Below are 14,275 nucleotides of genomic sequence, written 5' to 3' on the forward strand. Positions count from 1 at the left end.
GGTTTTCAGGATAGCCCTAATGAATATGCATGAAGCGAATTTGCATGCCTGTCACTTCCATTATATGCAAATCTCTCTCATGCATATTCATTAGGGCCAGCCTGAAAACCCGATTGGCCTGGTGGTTCTCCAGGACAGGGTTGGGAACCACTGCCCTAGAGTATCTGCTTGCAGCTTGTTTGCAAGCATATACTTAGAAGCCATAGCACATATCTACTGTATATGGGCATACCCCTGGAAATTTTTTAGTGTTTATTTCTGCACAAAAACTCCTCTGTTTTAGCCACAGAAAAGGCTTATAAAATTACTCCCTGAATAGTTACCACTTTCTAACACATAAAAGTTCTCTTAAAGAACTAACTTATTTGCATTAGAAAAGCTACATTTAAGAAATTTGGTGTTGTTTCCCCTGCATTGGCTTCTTTGAAGTTTTTTTCCTGACAAATTAAAGAAACAGTTTCTCTCTCTCTTCCCCCCACCCCACCCCCCTCACTTTGTGATTACAAGACAGTGCACTTGTCGTGAAATGTTCAAAGGCCCGTATTTTCAACAGGCTTTTTCTATCACTTTATGTCTATGGTGCAACTCATTGAAAAAAAAAAGTAAAAACGAAAGAAAGGAGCCAAAAGAATGCCTGCCACAGATTAAAAGAAAGTGCTGCTCAAAGCTGTACAAAATGCCTTACAGACTTCTCCTCCAGCAACCGTATCAATTAACCAACCTAAAAGCTTCTACACAGATAGGCCCCTGTACACAGCATGGGTGCCAGTGTTTTATTATCAAGCGCATTATGATGAGTTCTCGTCCTAGACAAAGGGAGAACGGGGAAAAAAAAAAAAAGAATTCAGGCTGACAAATTAGACTTGAAATCAGTTTCATTTACATAATGACTGGAAGTTCATTAATAACAGAGTTTTAATTATTCATGCTCTTGTTTCACTAGATACAGCAGTTTTCTGCCTGCTGTGCTGGGTGTCTGGATTAGCTAAAATGAGCCATACCAAACTGATGGACTGCTCAGATTACACTGATGCCTCTCTATAGTGACCCTGGAAGGAAAATGGCCAGCACGCCTCTTCTCACTCAAATATCCAAAGGCCGTCTGGATAGCGTTGCTTTGAGGTTGATCCTAGAGAATGACACGGTGACAAAATTCATCACCGTTCCCGTCCCCGCGGATAACCGCGGGAAATAATCCCATGTCATTTTCTAGTGTCCATTTCAACCTCAGTCCTTCTACACCAGCATTCTTCAAAGCAAAGCTTGCGGGTCAGTGGTTGTGGCCATTCATACTCTGATTCTTATGTGAGCCAAGGATAATGAAGCCATTGTGACATCACTGATGTGATTGGCTCTTAGGCACTGGTGGAATGAGGCATTATGACATCACAATATCTGCTCTGGATACCAGAGACTGTCATTCTGTAGTGTCTGTTTCAACCTCTGTCCTTCTACACCAGCATTCTTCAAAGCAAAGCTTGCGGGTCAGTGGTTGTGGCCATTCATACTCTGATTCTTCCCTCTCTCCTTAAAGAATGACATGAAGATGGTTTCTCGCGGTTATCCGCGGGGACGGGAACGGTGATGAATTTTGTCACCGTGTCATTCTCTAGTTGATCCCTCAGAAAGAATGTGGGACATTTTCACATGACTTCCAAAGCCTGACATGTTCTGTCTGCACTTTGAGGGGAACTTTCAAGCTGACCTCTAGCAACTTCCGCTTGTACGCACAGACTTTTCTCCAGTGTTCAAAGAGAAAGCAATCACATATTTTCACTTTGAAAATCACAGAAGACAAAAAAAAAAGGGCCTGAAAGATGCATCTATTTTTGGTGCAATTTTCTTTCTGACTAAATAAGCACGTGCAGTTGTGAAAAGAGAAAGCTGCCCACGTCGTAACAACCCTTGTAAGCCAACCCCAGGCATGCCTTTGCTGAATGAGGGGAACGCACAGATGCCAGCTGGACACCCCTTCCCCCCCCCATCACACACAATATTGAGCAAGATCTTTCACTGTGCCCCTGAAGGGGTTATTTATGTTTTGTTTAACATCCCTAATCATTTTTAAGGGCTCCTTTTACAAAGGTGCGCTAGTGTTTTTAGCGCACGCACCGGATTAACGCGCGCTACCTGAAAAACTACCACCTGCTCAAGAGGAGGCAGTAGCGGCTAGTGTGCACGGAATTTTAGTGTGCGCTAAAACCGCTAGCGCGTCTTTCTAAAAGGAACCCTAAAAGTTGGCATCTATACCTCTGTTATGAAACCACAGTATGAGCCTAACCTCAGCTGCACACATGCTTTCATTTTGAAAACTGGGGCAATATTTGTGGGTAGAAAATAACCACAGGCTTTACACCAGGTACTTGTGACCTTGATTGGCCAGTGCTGGAAAGGAAAAAGGTTAATGGGCTTGGTAGACCACTAGTCTGCCACTATATAACAATGCTTATATACAGTAAAACCTTAGTTTACGAGCATAATTCGATCCAGAAGCATGCTTGTAATCCAAAGCACTCATATATCAAAGTGAATTTCCCCATAGGAAATAATGGAATCTCAGACAATTCATTCCACAACCCAAAAACTTCAATATAAAATACTATACGCACTCATATTGCAAGACCTCACTTGTTTAGAACAGTCACTACACTCCCGCAGCGTCAGAGAGAGAAGAGCCATTGGCTCAGTTGTGATGTATGTATACTGTATGTACTTGTATTGCAAGACATTGCTTGTATGTCAAGTTAAAATTTAATCAAATGTTTTCCTTGTCTTGCCAAACACTTGCAATCCAAGGTTTTACTGTACTTATGTATTTAAATCAGAATGAAAAAAAATAATGGGTTTAATACTCAACTGGCAGAGGTGAGCATTTTGCTGACCGCCAGTGGTGTAGTAAGGAGGTGGGCTGCTCCAGGCGCTATCATCACGGGGGCACCAGTGACTCTCTTCCCCCCACCCCGCGTACCTCTTTAAATGTTAATTTATTTTATTAATTTATTTGTTTAGATTTCTATCCTGTTCTCCCGGGAGCTCAGAACGGGTTACAATTGACATTCACAGTAAAGTTACAGGACAATAAAATGAATTCAAAGAAGAGGCAGGTGAGAAAACGTAGAGGGAGAAGGGGAGGTGGAGCAAGGGGAGCATGGGAAGGGAGGAGGGAAGAGGAGGGCAGAGATGGGGGAGCAGGGAACAGGAGAGGGAGGAGATAGGAAAAAGGAAGGGGAGCTAGGAGGAGGTGCTCACTCCGTCGGCTCTCTTCTGACATCACAGGTCACAGGACCAGGATGTGACATCAGAAGATGCTGAGGCCGGCGCAAGCAGAGAGTGGAAGATGCTGCTAATGCCAGTGACATTTCAAGAGGTACGTGGGGTGGGGATGCATTCCACGATGGGGAAGAGTGTGTGTGTGGGGGGGGGGGGCGCCCAAGCAGCAGGGGAAGAGTGGGGAGATGCACGGCGCAGTGATGCCGGATGTCACTGTCCCGGGAGCCAACCTCCCTTGCTACGCCACTGCTGACTGCTGCTGGTATTATACACAGAATTCAATTGTGGGCCAGGTACGGGCTTCAGCACTGAATACCCGGTTATGGCCTGTTAAGTCAATATTCAAAACTTAACCGGCCATGGGTTGCAACATTAAGCTAGACTGTATTGTAGGTGGCACCGTTTATGCGGTTACCTTGTCTGCTTGCATGCTGAATATTGGCACTTAACTGGCCAACTGCAGATTCCGCCCCAGGAACGCCCCACCAAACATCTTTCATTTAGGCTCCAACCACTAATTTTCAGTAGCAATAACCAATTAATTGCCCAAGTGATTTAACTAGTCAACAGATAAATCATTTCAAATACCGAGCAGAATTTGGTAACGCTTTTTGCTTTAACCATCCAAAATGTTACCCAGATTGATTTCCTGCTCTTTCTGCTTGAAGCTTTTAATATATGCTGTACTGGGCTGTTGCTTCACCGATGCTATACTTGCACCCGGGCAATCAGAACTATACAGCTTCTCTGTGACTGCCCAGTGGCTTTAGACTTGCAGGGGTGTCCAATGTCGGTCCTCGAGGGCCGCAGTCCAGTCGGGTTTTCAGGATTTCCCCAATGAATATGCATGAGATCTATTTGCATGCACTGCTTTCAATGCATATTCATTGGGGAAATCCTGAAAACCCGACTGGACTGCGGCCCTCGAGGACCGACATTGGACACCCCTGCTTTAGAGCAACACAACTTAAAGAAAGCACTGTTTTGCAGAGTGTGGGCTTCGATTCGCACCCAAGGAAAGGGACTGACCAATTTCATTGTGAATGTTTCTTTTTTTAAAGGAACTTTAAAAAAGCAAGAGGTTACAGTGAGCAAACAGGGAGGCTGCAGAGACTGAGACATGTGGAATGTGTTGAGTCTAGCAGTTTTTGTTCATAGGTCTCATTTTGTTGCAGCCCTGGGCAAGTTGATGGCGGCTTTCCTGTCCTTATGCTTAATTTTCAGCTACAACAAGACACATCATGCAAATCCTGCTCACATGCCGCCAAACATCGGCATAAATCTGACAGTTTTTTTTCTTTTTGATCAGTACATACAATGTGCACCTGACTGGGGCCTAGAGAATCCATGGTCAAATCATGGAATGCTGGTGTAAGCTTATTTTCTTTGAAGAATGTGACCCCCAAGTCAGGCTCGTACATACCCATGGGCTCATGTCAGTTTAACCTTTAGCTTTAGTTTTGTATAATTGAAAAAACAAAACCAACATAGAATGAGACAACTCTAACAAAGAATTATTCTTTAAAATGTTTCAACACTCCTAAGCAAAGAATTTCATGACTTGATGATGTATCTTTTATATTTTTAATCATTGATTATATAATCACGATTCCTAAATAGAGAGAGAAGAAAATCAAAGCAAAACTTTAATAACTAGCACAAGGCATAGAGGGGTGTTTTCTGACTGGCGTGACAGGTACAGCCTTAAACTAAAGCACAAAGGGGTTGTCACCCACACGAAGAGGCAAGTATAACTCTGACCTTATTGGGCGGAATAGATGGTCTACACCAGGGGTGTCAAAGTCTCTCCTCGAGGGCCGCAATCCAGTCGGGTTTTCAGAATTTCCCCAATGAATATGCATGAGATCTATTTGCATGCACTGCTTTCATTGTATGCTATTAGATCTCATGCATATTCATTGGGGAAATCCTGAAAATCTGACTGGATTGCGGCCCTCGAGGAGAGACTTTGACACCCCTGGGCTACACAGATCTTTATCTGCTGTCAATTACTATGTTATTATGCTGCTTATTTTTGAAACTGTTTGTATCAAATCCTTGAAACTAGGTTCACCAGTACTTGTTCATCGATCCACTTATTTCTTTATTATCTTTTTCTTGTTTTGTTTTTTACTATTATTTTTAATCCTTATATAAATTGCATCCTAGTGTCACAATATTCATATTTGACGTATTTAAAGTAGCCAACTTATCTCATGTTTGAGGGTCTTATTCACATGAGATAAGTTGGTTACTTTAAGTACGTCAAATGTGAATATTGAGACACTAGGATGCCATTTAAATAGAGTTTAAATAACAGTAAAAAAAAAATCAAGAAAAAGATTTAAAAAAAAAGAAATAAGGGGATCGATGAACAAGTGCTGGTGAACCTAGTTTCAAGAATTTGTTGCTGTTTGCTCTCATTGGATACCTCTGACAATCCTAAAATATTTAATTATAAAATATAAGGATATGCAATCTATTTGGTATAAGTTGAATTTGGTGTTGGTTCTGAAAAAAATTACAAGATTATTAACTATCCCCCCTTTTACAAAAGCGCAGTGCAGTTTGTAGGGCCGGCCGTGGCGGTAACAGCTCCGACACTTATAGAATCCTTGTGAGCATAGGAGCTGTTACCTCCACGGCCAGTGCTAAAAACCATGCTATGCTATGGATGTCCTTACGTTGGCACTTAGACGTTTATCATGTATAACTATCTTAATTTCTGATCTTATAGAACGGGAATATAAATATCTAAAACTGAAGAATGTTGAAATACATGATGAACGTCTGTGTGCCAACTTGAGGACATCCATAGCATAGCATGGTTTTTAGCACTGGCCGTCATTATGGAGCAGCTTGCCTGTAGAACTGAGAAAGGAAGAATCTTTTCAAAATTTCAAAGGCATTTAGGCCCTCTTTTACAAAGGCGCACTAAGCGTTTTGGCGCAGATTTAGCACGTGCTAAATAAACGTGTGCGCTAACTGCTGACGCATCCATAGGATAACATGCACAGGTTAGCGTTTAGCGCGCATTAAAAAGCATAGCGCACTTTTGTAAAAGAGGGGGGTTAAAGGCATATTTTTTGTCAAACGGCCTTTTTAAATTGATAGGATACGAATCCGGGACTGCAGTCTGCATTTGTACATTTTTATAATTTTTAATTTGTATTAATTAATTAACTAATATTTTTTTTCTTTTTGTCTTATTAATTTGGATGCTATGGGATATTATGTATTAGAAATGTTATTTCTTTTCTTTTCTATTTAAATGGAGTTCTTTTCATAATTTTGATTGAATTATATTGTAAACCGCTTTGATCCTTTTGGGCTGTATATGCGGTATATAAAGATTTTAATAAACAGAATCATACACTGCTTGCATGGCCCTCACAGACCTTAGATCTGACACAGTAACACTTTTTTTATGAGCTAAATGTAAATATGATCAGCATGTAGAAAAGTCCTACCCTCCAACAGCAGGCATAGATCAGATGCAGGGCATAGAATAGGTATGAAGGAGAAATGGGCTAGCATTTTCAGCAAGGGAAATTGTGGTCTCTTGAAGCAGGCTTTTGTGCTGAAACACAGATCCTATGCTGGTTCTCTGGGAACATCCTTGCTATCTTCTGGTGGACTTTGTTTCTTCATTAGGCCTTGATTTTATCAAGTATTTTTTTGTATTGGTGTAATTAATTAAAAGACTTTGTATTGCAACCTCCAGTGCCTTCTGTACTTGTTGAAAGCCTTTGGTCCATCCCTACTCTGAAGGACTTTGTTTATTATTTATCTATTTATAACATTTCAGTTCCACTCTATTGCTAAGTTTCTAGGCAGATTACAGAAGTACATATATAGGTCTAGAGCAGTGGTCTCAAACTCGCGGCCCGCCAGGTACTATTTTGAGGCCCTCGGTATGTTTATCATAATCACAAAAGTAAAATAAAACAGTTTCTTGATCATATGTCTCTTTAGCTAGAAATTACAATATTATTATTAAGACTTAGCCAAAAGGAAAGATTTATAAATTATAAAGAGTTTTACCTCATGCAAAATTGTCATTTCTTTAATAAGACATTCACTATTTTTTTCTGAGGCCCTCCAAGTACCTACAAATCCAAAATGTGGCCCTGCAAAGGGTTTGAGTTTGAGACCACTGGTCTAGAGTCATTAAGCTTTGCGAGCCTTCTCCGACCACGACCTGATTCACTAACCTCCTGGCTGATCAACCACCCACCCGATCCAATCTGTGCATACAAATGAGGGGACATGGCATGCAAAGTAGGAAGGCAGCAATTCACTAAACAAAAGGAACACCAATTGGGCTGGCCGATCCAAAAAGAAGCGACTGCCGACTGTCCTGCTCTCTGCCGCCCTGAAATCCCAGTATCAAAACAAAAATAAAACATTTTAAACACATCTCCCTTGTGCAAAAAGCACAAGAAGGCAAGCTCTGCCGACTCTCATACTCTCTGCCTCCCTGTCCCTGCCGACTCTCTTGCTCTCTGCCGCCCTTCCCTGCAGTGTGAGCCTGTGGTTTTAACCCGTGGGTTAAAAGCGTGCTCTGTTCCATGTGCAACATGTTCTGTCCTAGCTAAGGCGTGTTCTATTCCATCTACAGTGTATTCTGTCCTGGCTACAGCGTGTTCTGTCCTGGGCAAAGCGTCCTGGGTAAAGCGTCCATCTACAGCGTATTCTGTCCTGGGTAAAGCGTGTTTTGTTCCATCTGGCTGCAGCGTGATCTGACCAAAGTGTCTTCTGTCCAATCAATACTGCATCCACCCCCCCCCCCCTTTGTTTTGAACTCACTTGTGTGGTCTGTGCATGCGTCTGGATTGCTCTGCAGCGATCCATGCGGTCGGTGTGGGGCATGCCTCCGATCAAATAATTTGAATGAGGACTGTTTAGTGAATCGGTCGCCCGGCAAGACTCAGCCACGGATCGGATCGGAAAGGTGAGTTTAGTGAATTTAGGCCATAGTTCAGTAGATAACATACCCCCCCTATGGACTTTGGGTTAGTTACTGCAACGGCCTGCACTATCAGGCTTTGTAAAAGAGGGGGATAATATGATTAAAACATTTCTAGCATTTTCAACCTATTCACAACTTGTAGGCTCTTGTGACACTGAATATAACATAACTTCTTTTTAGCTGGCTAGTCTTGCACAGTTTGTTTGCTTCTTGGTGTGGGGTTTTGTTCTCCTTTTGCTTAGAAAAGATGCTACATGCTGTATATTCATAGATAATAGAAAAGAGGGTGGTGTGATCTGGGTGATCCTTTGACATGTATGTTTATATCATTTTTCTGAATGGCAAAATGCATATTTTCCTGTTAGCGTTTACATCTGAAAACCCCGGGACTAACTTGTCTTTGGATCCTGAGGCTTGAGAACGAGATTGTATCCAACCACCAGCCTTGGGATATATTTAACTTTCAAAGGGTGGCTTCCTAATTAACTTCGCTTGTACATACCTGTTTCCAACATCTTCCACATCCATGTACACTTCAATAAAGCCTTGATTCAAAAGAACAAAGTCTTTTTTTTTCCCCCCAAGCCAATTATTACAGTTTTTTAGTACTCTCGACCACCACGGTTGAATCATTATCAAGACTCCACTCTTTGTGTTCCCCATGTTCCAAAACCACTACATACGTCCATATGCTGCCACTTACGTATATGTAACTCCCTTCCTTTTCTGAATACATGCATTTTTTAAGGACTCAGTTTGTTGTGTGTTGTGCCATTCCTTCATATTTTCTGTGACACTATACTCATTTAGATGCTGAGCCTTTTATATTTATCTGGTTTTACATGCTTTGACCTAAATATCCATTCAAGAGCCTTTTTTTTTTTTTTTTTTTACTAAAATGAACTAGAACTTTGGTTTCATGTGGGGTAATGTGAGATTTTATTGTGCACTAAGCCCAGATGTAACGCAGCACGTTTGTTAAAAAGAAAACAAAAAACGATCGCAGGTTATGTGTTAATGTTGTCACTAGTGTGATACCTGCCTAAAGTTAACGCAGGAACATTTACCACCTCCTGTGATACGATAGCTGAATGATCTCGCAGAGCCTACTAGTAGAGAATGACATGGTGACAAAATCCATCACCGTTCCCGTCCCCACGGATAACCACGGGAAACCATCTTCATGTCATTCTTTAAGGAGAGAGGGAAGAATCAGAGTATGAATGGCCACAACCACTGACCCGCAAGCTTTGCTTTGAAGAATGCTGGTGTAGAAGGACTGAGGTTGAAACAGACACTGCAGAATGACAGTCTCTGGTATCCAAAGCAGATATTGTGATGTCATAATGCCTCATTCCTCCAGTGCCTAAGAGCCAATCACATCAGTGATGTCACAATTCATTTTCCTTGGCTCACATAAGAATCAGAGTATGAATGGCCTCAACCACTGACCCGCAAGCTTTGCTTTGAAGAATGCTGGTGTAGAAGGACTGAGGTTGAAATAGACACTAGAAAATGACATGGGATTATTTCCCGCAGTTATCCGCGGGGACGGGAACGGTGATGAATTTTGTCACCTTGTCATTCTCTACCTACTAGAACGGAAACCAACCACACCCTATTCTGAAAGAAACTGAAAACTTCGCTCTTCGACAACTAACTCTTCTAGGATCATCTTAAGCATCTGACCTTGATCTAGTTCACCTAAGTCTTATGTTTCCAGTCCCCCTTCCTCCACCCTACCCTCTTCCTTTCCTCTCCTCAAGTCGCCTAGAGCCTGTTTAGGTGTGCACGACACATAAATATTAGATTAGATTAGATAACACTGAAACACCCACTCTCTGTCCTTGACACCCCCTCTCCCCATCTGAAAAATATATTTTTAAAAAAATCAGTAATATGTGGGTTAGTGCATGTAAGCAAACTACTGCAAAATGTTTTAATGCATTTCTATGGTGGCCTGTTTGCACGCACTAATTACACATTAAGGACTGGATTCTATAAAAGATGTCTAAAGTTAGATGCCTAGATCAGCACGCCTAACTTACCCCCTCTTTTATCAAGCAGCACTAGAGTTTGTTTTGCGCGGGCTGGCAAAGTAAGTACTCCGATGCTCGTAGGAATTCTATGAGCATTAGAGTATTTACCGCGCCAGCCCGTGCTAAAATCCTTTATTGAACAAACCAGAAAAACAGATAATGAACACGGCCCAGAAGATAACAATCATTCAAGAACTATACAGCATATATCCCCCAATCCCAATATCCCAGCTCCACCCCCTCCTCCCTACACCCCACCCATCGGAACAAGATAAACCGGAATAGTATATACTTCTTAAGGTCTCTACAATTAACTCCAAAGAGTTGCATACATTTTTCCTGCCATGATGCAAATATAAAAGAAACCCACAAAAAGGCAGAGTAGTCAAACGGTTCAGAGAGTGGTCGCTCAAGACAAAGTACATGAGTAAACCACGCAAACAAGGCGTGAAATTCAAATAATAAAGTATTAAGGTGCCCTCAGTGTGAGGAGGCAGCGAAAGGAGCCAATACTTTAGCGCTTCTCAATTTCGGGTAAAGGTAATATACCTCCACCCGCACACCATCATCGGGCACCTAATGTGTGCGTAATGAGTACAATAAATCAAAAGTGAAAAAAAATCACAAACCAAAAAGTGAATAACAGATGTGGTCAATGAGCGACCACTCTGTGAAACCCCCCCCCCAAGCCAACTCCCAGTAACAAAACAATGAAATAGGCAATGGACTTAGCTGTAGGCTGAAGGCACCTTAATACTTTATTATTTGAATTTCACGCCTTGTTTGCGTGGTTTACTCAGGTACTTTGTCTTGAGCGACCACTCCCTGAACCATTTGACTACTCTGCCTTTTTGTGGGTTTCTTTTATAGGTTGTGTGGCAGTTCTTGGAGTTTTTTTCGTGCTGATGCAAATATAGCCTGGGAATGCTTTCTCACAATGGGGCCCTTTTACCAGTGGTAAAATCTGTCCTTAGATTCCCCCTTCGAGTGCTAAAGGCCAATTTTACAGCTTGAGTAAAATGTCTGAATTTCCTTTTTTTTTGTACTAATGACCTTGTGCAAATTCCCCCCGCCCAACACACTCTTTTACATTGTGGTAGAAGTTTCTACCAGTGCCCAGAGTGCTAAATGATCCGACATGGCTCCAATACTCATAGAATTCCTATGAGCGTCGGAGCAACGTTGGCGCATTGAGCACTCTTGGCCACGGTAGAAACCTCTACCACAGCTTAGTAAAAGAAGGCCTTTGCTATTAGCAGGTGGCCATTAATACAGCCCTTACTACCACCCATTATGTAGGTTGTAAGCAGGGCCGGATTTAGATGAAAAGAGGCCCTAGGCTATTCCACTTATGAGGCCCTTTCACCTCCCATTTTTAAGTTTGTAAATTACATGAGAGATAATAAAATATATCATTATGTGATATATATCAATATGTTAAATGAAACATGTTGTTATTGGTACTAACCTTTATAAAAAATGTGACACGGATCTTGAGACCCTAGGCTGAAGCCTAGTTAGCATATAGGAAAATCCGGCCCTGATTGTCAGGGCACAATGCGCTAAGCACTTGCTAATTGGTTAGCGCTAATGTAGCTATGCACAGAACACACCCACTTGCCACCCTCAGACACGCCCACACCATACAAAAAAAAAAGTAATTTTGATAGCATATTAGTGGCATGCGCACATCCCAAAATTACTGCGGAACTCCTCAGTATGCCTTTTTTGTGTGTGTGCTATGGTAAGTACACAGTTTATACTACAGGTATGTAAAAACACCCCAATTTGACTAATAGTATGGATAAATGGATTTGAAAGCTCACTTCTTAAGAAGATATCAATTCACCTAGTAGACGCTAGTCTATGACTCCATACAGGAACATTTATTTTTATTTATTTAAGTATTTATATACCACTTATAGTTAGTGGTTTACATTTGCTTGCATCAGTCACTATCACCCTATAAAACTAAGGAGGAGGAGAGTGTGGTAGAAACATAGAAACATGATGGCAGATAAAGGCCAAATGCTGCCCATCTGCAGTAACCATTATCTCTTTCTCTCTCCGAGAGATCCCATGTGCCTATCCCAGGGCCTTTTGAGTTCAGACAGACACAGTCTCTGTCTCCACCACCTCTTCTGCGAGACTGTTCCATGCATCTACCGCCCTGTAGAGCTACAGCCTCAGCAGCCCGCGGTTGTGGGTTCAAACCCTGTGTTGCTCCCTGTGACCCTGGGCAAGTCACCTAATCCTCCACTGCTCCAAGTACATTAGATAGACTGTGAACCCACCAGGACAGATAGGGAAAATGCTTGAAGTACATACATGTAAACCGCTTTGAGTGTGGCTGTAATACTACAAAAAAGGTAGTATACAAGTCCCAATCCCTTTCCCCTAAGTACTGTAAAAAATTAGGAACATCAGCACAGGATCTGAAAATCACCCCATAATGCTGCATGACTTCTGGCCTTAGCAGGCAGTACAATCCCACTTCAAAATGTGTTAAGCACAGATTCTATCACATTTTAATAGAAGAGCCCCAAAAACATGCAGGAGCCTCATTTACAGTATTTCAAAGATATTTTTCAATAACTCTGAACTCTGGTGAGTAAAAGCGCACTGCCATATTTCATATGATGATGTCAGCATGGTGTGTGTTTGAAGATATTGTACTGGTGTTCCTTTTGAGAATATAGAATGTTCTTCTAAGGTGCAGAATTCTTTTGCGTACGTTATTACAAGTTTATCAAGTTTCAAGTTTATTTAAAATATTTGATTTGATCGCAAAATCCAAATCCAATGCGATTTACATTTAGTTAAAACAGGTTAAAATTAAAAATTAAAAAAACAGGACAATTAGTACTAATTTTAATAAAATAATCCGTTTGAAAAAGGGAGGCAAAAAAAGAGGATTAAATACAATTCAAAAACAAATAAAAAGGGATAGGTAATGAAACAAGAGGTTGGGGAAGGTTACCCACTTAATTTTCACTTGGCAGTATTCCTAGTCCACTGTAAAATCATAAAATTTAAATGAATCAGTTAAAAGCGTCCTTAAAAAGCCAACTTTTTAGGAGACTTTTAAACTTGCTAAGTAATTTTTCTTCTCTTATGTTGATCGGGAGTATATTTATTTATTAGGCCTTTTCTGGAATTCCTTTTAGGAGAAACCATCTTTTGTTGAGTCATTGCATAGATTTTACACAGTGACCCTTAAATTTTCTATATGTGCCTAAAGTTGTGTTCATATGTAGGTGAATGTAGCTGATGCATGTGCACAACTTAATTGATTAATTGGCCTAATCAGTGCTGATAATTGACAATTAAATCCTCCCAAATGAAGCAAATTGGGACTAATTAAGTTATGTGCATAACTTGGAAAGCATGAGTCTATAAAAAGTATCCATCAGTTGCAGTGTGTGAATTTGAAAAGAGGGCCAGATTGTAGGTGGATCATGATCATTCCTAAAAGTTATGCGCATTGTTAAATAATATGCTTGATCCATGCACAACTTAGGTGCATTCATTTTGGCCTGGTTTCAGCTGGCCTAAATGGGTGCATCTGTTATGCATCACATATATACGCGAAGGGGCTCATAATAATAAAAAAAAACGTTCAGAAAGTGGCCTAAATTGGTACTTGGGACGATCAAAAAGACAGATCGTCCAAGTACCGCCTGTATTTGAGGGGGCGTGGGGGGTGGAGGAAGAGCCGTGGGCATGAGGGCCTGGGATCCCTCCTGCCTGTATTCGAGGGGGGTTGGGGTGTCAGGGGTGCACCGTGGGCAGGAGACCTGGGATCTCTCCTGCCCATATTCGTGGGGAGGGGGGGGCGGTTCAGGGGTGCCATCTTCGGCAGAAGAGCTTGGGATCTCTCCTGATGGTTTGGGGTTTTGTGGGGGAGGGAGGGGGGAATCACGATTGTTGCGGTAGGGGACAGGCCAAAGGATTCTGTAAACGTCGTTGTTTTTTTGACAGATGCCGGTTACAG

This window comes from Geotrypetes seraphini, chromosome 12 (assembly GCF_902459505.1).
Source record: "Geotrypetes seraphini chromosome 12, aGeoSer1.1, whole genome shotgun sequence".
Classification (NCBI taxonomy): Eukaryota; Metazoa; Chordata; class Amphibia; order Gymnophiona; family Dermophiidae; genus Geotrypetes; species Geotrypetes seraphini.